This window comes from Chrysochloris asiatica, unplaced genomic scaffold (genome assembly GCF_000296735.1).
Source record: "Chrysochloris asiatica unplaced genomic scaffold, ChrAsi1.0 scaffold00004, whole genome shotgun sequence".
Classification (NCBI taxonomy): domain Eukaryota; kingdom Metazoa; phylum Chordata; class Mammalia; order Afrosoricida; family Chrysochloridae; genus Chrysochloris; species Chrysochloris asiatica.
In genome coordinates, this window is record NW_006408522.1 from 4,773,447 (window position 1) to 4,783,230 (window position 9,784).

Here is a 9,784-nt window from a genome sequence, read left to right on the forward strand (position 1 = left end):
TAGAAAGCAATGGATTTCTTGCTTCTGCCACAGATTCCCCCAGCTGTAAGCCTTCCAACCTTCTAAATATTCCTTTATATGTGGTTCAGAGTTCTGGGACTATCCCCTGAACCTGCTTGATCGGGTATTCTGTGTTGTTGCTGACGGAGCTCCTTACTTCACTTCCACCCGATCCGCCATCTTGTTTGTCCTCTCCTCCATCTTCTTTTGATGCTTTCTGAATCATTCAATATTTTGCACAAAGAATCCTTCAGTATTGCTAGTTAAGGCTTGAAATTTTTCCTCAGTTCTTTCAAGTTGATAAATGCTGAGTGTATTCTTCCCTTTTGATTTTCCAATTCCAGATCTTTGCACTTTTCATTATAATATTTGACTTTGTCTTCTTGAGTTCCCTTTGAAAATTTCTGTTCAGCTCTTTTACTGCCTCATTTCTTCCATTTACATTAACATCTCTATGTTGGAGAGCAAGTTTCAGAGTCTCTTCTGACATCTATTTTGGTCTTTTCTTTTTTCCTTTTCTTCTTAATGACCTTTTGCTTTTTTCTTGTATGATATTCTTGATGGTATCCCACAACTCTTCTGGTTTTTGGTCATTAGTGTTTAATGCATCAAATCTGCTCTTGAGATGATCTTTAAATTCAGGTGGGATATGTTCAGGTCATATTTTTATTCTGGTGAACTTGTTTTAACTTTTTTAGCTTCTGCCTGAGCTTGCATGTGAGCAATTGATGGTCTGTTCCATAGTCTGCTTCTGGCCTTGTTTTGGCTGATGATATGGAGCTGTCTTAATGTCTTTTTCTACAAATGTAAATCAATTTGATATCTGTGTATTCCAGCTGGTGAAATCCATGTGTATAATGTTTTTTTATGTTGTTTAAAAATGTTATTTACAATGAAGAACTCATTGGTCTTGCAAAATTCTATCATGCGATCTCCAGCATCATTTCTTTCACCAAGGCCTTATTTTCCAGCTACTAATCTTTCCACTTTGTTTCCAATCTTTGAATTCCAATTGCCAGTAATTATCAATACATCTTGATTATATGTTTGATGAATTTCAGTTTCATTATCATTGGCTTTAGTGGTTGGTACATAGTTTGAATAATAGTCAGGTTAGCTGGTCTTTTTTGTTGTTGTTGCTGTTATGTGCTGTGGATTCGGTTCCGACTTATAGCGACCCTATACAGGGTTTCTGAGGCTGTAAATCTTAGGAGAGCAGAAAGCCTCATCTTTCTCCCACGGAATGGCTGGTAGTTTTGAACTGCTGACTGTGCAATTGGCAGCCCGATTCGTAACCATTACACTACCAAGTTTTCCTTGTAGATGTACAGATATTATCCTATCATACACAGCATTACACTTCAAAACATATCTTGAAATGTTGTTTTTCATGTTTAATGCAATGCCATTCTTCTTCAATTTGTCACTCCCAGCATAGTAAACCATGTGATTGTCAGATTCGAAATGGCCAATACCAGTCTATTTCAGCTCAGTAATGCGTAGGTTATCAATGTTTGTGCAGTCCATTTCATTTTTGACATCTAGTTTTCCTAGGTTCATAATTCGCACATTCTATATTACAATTATCAATAGATGTTTGCAACTTTTTCTGATTTTGAATGCCATGAGTGCCACTAGGGTTCCTTTGGAGTCCTGATGTAGCACTGTGGGATAATGCACTGGACCACAAGGTCAGTTTGAACTACAGGGTCAGAGGTTCAAATTCACCAGCTGCTCCAAAATCCTATATAGGGTCGCTATGAATCAGAACCGATTCGAAGGCACTTAACAACAACAACGGGTCCTTTGGAGTCCTAGTGTGGCACAGTAGGATAAGCACTGGACCTCAATTTTTCTTTGAACCACAAGGTCAGTGATTAAAACTCACCAGCTGCGCCTCAGAAACCCTATACAGGGTTGCTATGCGTGGGAACTGACTTAACTGTGTTTGTCAACAAGGGCTGCTTATTAAAACTAGTTAGCTCACTGCTATCAAGTTAATTCTGACTTATAGTGACCCTGTATAGTGTTTCAGAGGCTGTATATTTTTACAGAAGCAGAAAGACTCATCTTCTTCCTGTTTAGTAGCTGGTGAGTTTGAACTAATGACCTTGTAGTTAGCAGTCCAGTGCTTATTCTATAGCACCACTAGTGTTCCCTTTCATGATTCTGTTTATATGTACATTAGACATAACTTCCAGATGTTTAAGTAAATCTTAGGTGTGCTATTTCAGCAGTGCTAATTTGATGTTAACATACTCTAGATAGAAAGTTTTACATTGCTAAACTTTCATTGTTGTCTTAAAACTTTAATTATGGAGCTTGGAATTTGACATTACATTTGATTTTCTATATAATGTTTGACATGTGCCAGTGCTTCATTTTGCTCAACCAAAAATGAGTAATCTTACCATATACGTTTATAAAGTCAAATGGTAGATATTTCTCATTATACATTCTCATCCAACCAGTCTTGGATTCATTTAGCTATAATACATAATTTGATTCCAAACATTAGAAATACACTGACTTCAACTAACTTTAAAATGCTTTTTATTTCTGAGCATTTTGAATAATTTTTGTCATTGAAAAACTAATTTGAAGGCATATTTGACACAACTTGAAATTAGCAGGCTGGTATGAAGGAACCAAAAATAAGGTAAATCATGTATTTTGGAAGTGAAGCTTGGGAACTTGCCAGAATTAAATTCATAAACACTCTTTTGTGCTCGTTTTGTAAATATTTTTTTGTTTTTAACAACAACAACAACAAAACAACTTTATGGATCAGAATAGCCACATTTAAAATTTTTGCTATGTCTGTCACTATTTTTTGATAGTTAGAGTCTGACTTTAAGTCTAAAGACTTGAATCTGGAATGTAAATCCTTTACAACTGCCTTGATATTTTGTTGTTGTTTTTGTTAAGTGCCATCAAGTTGATTCCGACCCAAGCTCACCAGCTGGTCCTTGGAAACAGCTGGTGAGCTTGAGCCATCGACCATTGCAGTTCCAATAACTTTGCAGTCTGACACATTAGCCCACAGTGCCACACTAGGACTCGCCTTGACAAACAGAAACCTTTTTAGAAATAGATACTGTAATGAAACCTTTGGTTCATATTGTCACACACTGATGTTTAGATATTCCAGTATCTAATAAGGCTATAATATAGAAACCAAAACCCCATTGCTATTCAGTTGATTCTGACTCATAACAACCCTATATAGGGTTTCCAAAGAGCATGGTGGCTCTGTAGGATAAGCACTGGATGGTGACCCACAAGGTAAGTGATTTGAGCCCACCAGCAGCTCTGCAGGAGAAAAATGAGGATTTCTGTTCCTGCAAAAATTTAGTCTCAGAAACCCTATATAGGATCGCTATGAGTTGAAACAGACTTAACAATATTTAACAACAATAGGGTTTCCAAGACTAAATCTTCATGGGAGCAAACAACCTCAATTTTCCCCCCTGTTGTATCTGGTAGATTTGAATAACCAACCTGTGATTTGCAGCCAAACGCCCAACCCACAACACCACCAGAGCTCCTTAATATGGCCATATTGCTGTTGTTGTTATGTGCCATCAAGTCGGTTCTGACTCATAGCAACCCTGTTTAGGGTTTCGAAAGAGAGGCTGGTGGCTTTGAACCACCACCTTGCAGCTCAAACCAACCTTGTGGTCCAATGCTTATCCTACAGTTCTACACCAGGAATCTTAATACGTCCACTGGAATTTTAATAACCAAAGCCAATATTTGCCATCTTGAGAAACCTACATGGGAACAACCAAATCCAATAATCTGAACCTATGGTGTGGTATATGAATTCATATCCCCTTTTGCTTCATATCTAAACATGACACAACTGTTTTGAATTGTACATTGTGTTTGTTCTCAAGCATTGAACAAAATCTAAAAACAAATGGCTGAAAGAATAAAGTATTTGGCATATGAAATGATGTTAATGTATATAAAAAATTTTGAATTAGTTAATACTATCGGACTCCTGGTATGGCACTGTAGGATCAGCACTGGACTGTAAACTGTAAGGTCAGTAGTTCAAACCCACCAGCTGTAACTCGGAAACCGTATAATGGGTCTCTGTGAGTCAGAATCAACTTGATGGCACTTAACAACAACAATATTCACAAAGCTATTAGGAAATGTTTCTTAAGTGCCTACTATCCGTATAGTATTTGAAAGGAATATTTAACTCTGGTTGTTGTTAGGTACCGTCGAGTCAATTCCGACCCACAGCGACCTTGTATAGGGTTTCCAAGGACCAGCAGGTGAACTTTAACCACTGACCTTGCAATTCAAACGACTTTGCAGGCTGACGCATTAGCCCACCGCACCACACAAGGAGTCCTGGAGTAGTAACTAAATATTAGACCTTGCTGTTTACACCACTATTATGATTTGTATTTTTAGTAAAAATCTGCAACTAAATGGATAATTTTTTAGATAGAGCTATTTTAATAGACTTGTTTTGTTTTTATGACCCTAAGTCTCTTCTATCTTCCTCTCATTGTCTGGAGCAAAATTCTTCCTGTTCTTTCTCATTCTATTATGGTGGTGGTGGTGGGGGTGTGCCGTCAAGTTAGTTCCGACTCATAACGACCCTATATAGGGTTTCCGAAGCAGTACAGCTTTATGGGAGTAGAAAGCCTCATTTTTTCTTCTGCTGAGCAGCTGGTAGAGTGGAACTGCTGACCTTGCGATTAGCAGCCCAATCTGTAACCAGGGCTCCCATTCTACTCTGAACAAGCGAATTAATGAGCCCTGGTGGCACAATGGGCTAAGTGTTGGGCTGCTAAACAAAAGGTTAGTGGTTTGAACCCACCATCTACCCTGTGGGAGAAAGATGTGGACGTTTGCTTCTGTAAAGATTTATAACCTTGGAAAACCCACTAGAGTAGTTGTAGTCTATCTGTAGTATCACTATGAGTTGGAATTGACTCAAAGCCAGTGGGTTTGGTTTTTTGATTTGAGATAGTTAATATTAGCTCTAGACTGAATTATTAAAGAAATACAGTATTTGTCAGCATAGTCAAATATGATAATAACACTGATTACCATAGGAATCAAACCTATACTACAGGCTTTCCATCATATGGAAAGAGATTCCACATCTGTTCTAAAGAAATTGACTCCATGGTGTAGTAAAATCTGTGACATCATATTATTTTTCTTAAACTTGGTAACAGAGCTTTACATTATTCCTATAGACTCTTTGCTTAGATTTATCTTTGTTTAGAGAAGTTGTAATTATATCTTTATTAAAATAGTAAATGAGGTTATTGGAAGACCTCTGCTGTAAACTCCTTAACTCATATTCTGAAATATGGTTATTCCTATGACCTTATTTTCACCCAAATGCAGGGTAAATGCTTACCAATTGTATAAGGAGTATCAGAATCGAGAAAGACTATCTACCTTAACAAACTATAATGCCTAATATAAATTAGGCCTTTCAGACAGTAAGTTTGGGTCAAAATAGTGTTCATTTCTTAACTTGATTTATTTTCCAGGAAAATGCAATGAAGAGCTCTCTGGAGTCTAATAGGTAAATCAATGATAATCTTATACCAAATCTGAATACCTGAGTTTTAGCATCCTTCTTTTATTACCTAAGTCTATGACCACTTAGGCTCACTGTATCTACTTTAAAAACTAAGGATATTAGAGTCGTGTTCATAGAACTTATCCAAATCTAAAAAATAAATCTGATTTATGATTATCATATTTTAATGCAAATAACGCATGCAGTATGTTTTTTTCAAACCATGCAACCTTATTTTCCTGTGCACACTGTATGTATGTGCATGGGTATGTTATATGTGAAAATATGGTATATTTCATTGATTTTTTTTCTCTAGAAAAAGCATGAATACAAAATGGCTTTGGAATAATGTAAATGATTTTCCAATACTACCATATGGCAATGTAAACAATTTTTTTTTCTAATTAGCTAATACATTCATATTGTTCAGAAGTGTATTCGTTAATTTTTTGCGTTTTATTATCACAAAGTTTTTGCTGAAAAATTATACTGTTAATCCATTTAGCAACATGTTGAAAGGTGCTATAGAAATAAACATTTCCTTTTAAATAAAAATGGCATAAATCCTCAAAGAGAAATATTGCTTTGGTTCATTTCCAGGAAAAAGAAATTGTTAAAAAAAATTTTTTGTTGCACTAGTATTTGAAATTTGTAGGTTGTCAATTAATGGAATTTAATTTTCTCTCATTTTTAGTTACTTGACCAGAGTTATACTTATGAATATAACACTTGTTCAATGTTTCTATCTACATAGATTTTAAACTATTTTTGTTGTTGTTGTTGTTTAAACAGTTGATACTTGGGTGATTATTGAAGTTTTCTATTCTTTTCACAGAACATGTCCTTTGCAACCTGATCACACAGATGACGAAAAAGAATAGAACTTATTTCATCTTTGGTTAATGTCGCCTGTTATTCTGGTACTCTGTGGTGTAAATTTGCAGAAATATATTTGTTCCTATTAGATTTGTTGTATAGGCATTTGTTAAAAGAATTAGGCAAGTAGTTATGAACATTGGAAAGTTTGTAAGATTAATATATGACTACTTAGCTTAGTATTCAGTATAATGCAGTATTTGGTGTCCTTTTACCTGCTATTAATCTCCTTGTTCTTGCTAAAAACAAATCATTGCATGATATTCTAATTACAAATCTGCTATATTTGAGATTTGGTTATATCTTTGTACTGCTGCCATTTTTATTGGCATTTGATTATTGGAATGGTGCCAAGGTTTTGTTCCTTTTATTTGCTTAAAAAAAGCAGAGTTGGATTTTTGCACATTGAAAGAATTCAGTATTAATTAAACTGAAACTATAGCCATTTAAGAAAGGGCCAAAGATGCAATGTGGAAAAAAATTTTTGTGTGGGTTTCTTCTGTTTAGAAAATTTTTAAGGGCATTTGGCCCTGAGGGTATAAATAGTTGATAATCAAAGCTTCCAACAACAACAAAAAGGTAAAATATTAGCATAGATCAGGAAGGAAGATTCCATAGCCTACTTTAAGAGAAGTATTTTTCTAGGATATGTATTTGTTTTAACAGCATAAAATATTACCCTTTGGCCTATACTTTCAGAATTGGAAATAAGTCAAGAGAATGTGAAAGATAATTATGCCATAAACCCATAAGTATGTCCAAAGTCCTCACAGCTACCATTATATATTTTTCAAGATAACTGGTATATAATTGAAGAGATGGTTATAAAATTACTTAGTAATTGATATTCTTGCTTCTTCATCAAAATTTTTCCTCACTGACATCTTGTAAAAATTAACCATGTTTTAACAGGCATGTTTTTTCTGAAATTTGTTTGCAATAAACAAATGCTTATTTTCATAATATACTTACTATCTATTGTATGCTTCCTGTTATTATAGTCTACCAAATATTCTGTTTGATTCCTTCCAAATACAAATCACATTGGTTTGATTTTACCAACTTCCAGAGTTCTGATGATTGTAGATTTTCTCTTTAAGAGCTTTTTTTTTTGGAGATGTATATAAAACAAAATGTTACTGTATTGTGAGGAGAGAGTTTTTATCCTAAGTACTTCCTTGATAAAGAAGCTCTGGTAGTGCAGTGGTTATGAGTCAGGCTGCTAACCTCAAGTTCAGCAGTTCAAAACTACCAGCTGTTCCACAGGAGAAAAATTAGGCTTTCTGTTCCTGTAAAGATTTACAGCCTCGGAAAGCCTATAGAGGGTCACTATGAGTCAGAACCAACTCCACAGCATAACACTACCACCACCACTGCCTTGATAATTAGGTTTCTATTAAATAAGTCTATTCAAGTCAAGTTTCTATGAGTCTGTATTGAAACCTGATTTGCTATTTTTCAGTTGTAGAGACAGAAATGAGGTCTAAGTCTGACATATGATTGTTTCTAGAAAGTTTGACTCTTTAAATATTACATAGTCAGGGATCCTATGTAGCTTAGCTTTTACCAAATATAAGAGAAGAACAGCACAGACCTGCTGGCTATATTGAAGCTGGACTTTAAAAAAGAGTTCATGTATTGAAAAGAAAATTAAACCAAGTTTGTAATTTTGTACACGTCACAAAATTTGGTTTCCCTCTTTGAGTGGTCTACTGAAATTATTAATGCTAGTATTACATTCTTAACCATAAAGTGATTAAAACTAATCCAGTATTTTGGAATACTATAATATTGTTATTGCTTTTGTTAGGTGCCATCGAGTTGGTACTAACTCATAGTTACCCTATGTACAACAGAACAAAACACTACCCAGTCCTGGGTCATCCTCACAATTGTTGCCATGCTTGACCCCATTGATGTTGCCACTTTGCCACTCCATCTCGCTGGGGATCATCCTCTTTTTCTCTGACCCTCCATCTTACCAAACTTGATATCCTTCTCCAGTGACTGGCCCTTCCTGACAATATGTTCGAAGTATGAGAGACGAAGTTTGGCTATTCTGGCCTCTGAGGAGCACTCTGGCTGCACACAGATGTTTGTTCTTTTGGCAGCCCATGCCACTTTCAATATTCTCCTCTAACACCATAACTCAAAAGTATCAAATCTTCTATGCTCTTCCTTATTTACTGTCCAGCTTTCACATGCATATGAGGTTCTTGAAAATACCATGGCTTGGGTCAGGCCCACCTTAGTCCTCAAGCTGACATCTTTGCTCTTCAACACTTTAAAAAGGTCTTGTGCAGCAGATTTGCCTAATGCAATACGCCATTTGATTTCTTGACTGCTGCTTCCATGAGTATTGATAGTTGATCCAAGAAGAATGAAGTCCTTGACAACCTCAATCTTTTCTCCATTGATAAGAATGTTCTTTATTGGTCCAGGGGTGAGGATTTTTGTTTTCTTTACATTGAGATTCAATCCATACCAAAGGCTGTGGTCTTTGATCTTCATCTGTAAGTATTTTAAGTCCTCTTAACATACCTCTTTAACAACCTTGCTTGTTGAACATGAAGAGGACTTAAAATACAATATTGTTAGGATCATATATAGTGTTTTTGTAGTTCCATAAAGAGCAGATACAGAGAAAATGATAGAGTGCTCAGTTGTTTAAAAGGCAATAAATGTTATATATATATATTAATCTGCAGTAGAAAATGGTTTAAATTAACTGAACCTTTCCTCATATCACTTATAAATCTCATGGTACTTAGAATTTTATAGACTAACTCACTTTTTTTTTTTATTTTAAGTTTTTATTGTGAGGTTTACATGGGAGAACATCAGCTTTACATTCATCCTATTGTATTTCGTTTCATTGCAATGATTACAGTCCCTTACATGCAACATCATATAACCCCAAAGGGTACGCCACACAGGCCTTCTCCCTCCCTGAGTCCAGTGTCCCCAGCTGCTTCATCTGTCCATGTTATCGTCTCTGTCTCCATCCCTGGCATCACTGCTTCTCTGGGTAGGGTCCCATTCCTCTCTGTTCTTCTCACTTAATGGTCCCAGGGACCTCTGCTCCTGGACTACAAAATCAATCACTCTCCTTTTGTCAAAAAAAATCTACCTCAATATTTCCTACCCTCATAATCAGTCCTGATGGCATTTTTCACTATTGTACCACAAGAGTCTTATCCCCATTTCTTTCACCATCCCAGTCCCAACAGATTGGAAATCATTCAGTGGTGAGTCTACCTTCTACCTCCCTGTCTGGAACTAGGCTCCCTCTCGAAAGCTTGTAAGTCAGTCACTTCTTGCCTTTATAGCTCTCCCCCCCCCCCC